We start from the raw sequence: 530 nt of genomic DNA, 5'->3' as shown, positions 1-530 counted from the left end.
CTGTTGTACCCAGGTCACTATTAGGGCCAGCTTGACTGTAGCTTACACCAACAATGTAAACTAGCTGTTATCATACTCCAATATTTCAAGGTTATCTTCATAATCAATATTTATTGTTAATCGCCATTGAGTTGGTTCAGACCTGTAGTGACCCAGTATAAGGGTTTGAGGAGCAGCTGGATAGATCTAAATTTTTCTTAAGATTTCATAATCAATTAATGGACATTCAAATAGCTTCAAATTGATAAGCTATTAGTAGGCATTCAAGTAAACCATGGCTATTTTCTTTGTAGTGGGATTTCTGGTTGAGTAAAGGATTTGCTTTCTTTTATTTTCTGTTCATTGGTCTCTTGCTATATGCACACCTCCATTCTGGTGACTAGAGGGGATGCCTGAGTGAATGGACACTCCATGCCCATCCCTGGAGTGTTCTACTACGGGTTCTACTACAGGTTCTACTATGAATGCACACAGATCTCCTCAAAATTTAAAGGGACAGTTTCCACTTAAAACCAAATTGTCAGTTTGTC

Source organism: Chrysochloris asiatica, unplaced genomic scaffold (genome assembly GCF_000296735.1).
Source record: "Chrysochloris asiatica unplaced genomic scaffold, ChrAsi1.0 scaffold00165, whole genome shotgun sequence".
In the NCBI taxonomy this organism is placed as follows: domain Eukaryota; kingdom Metazoa; phylum Chordata; class Mammalia; order Afrosoricida; family Chrysochloridae; genus Chrysochloris; species Chrysochloris asiatica.
This window is presented reverse-complemented; position numbering follows the sequence as displayed.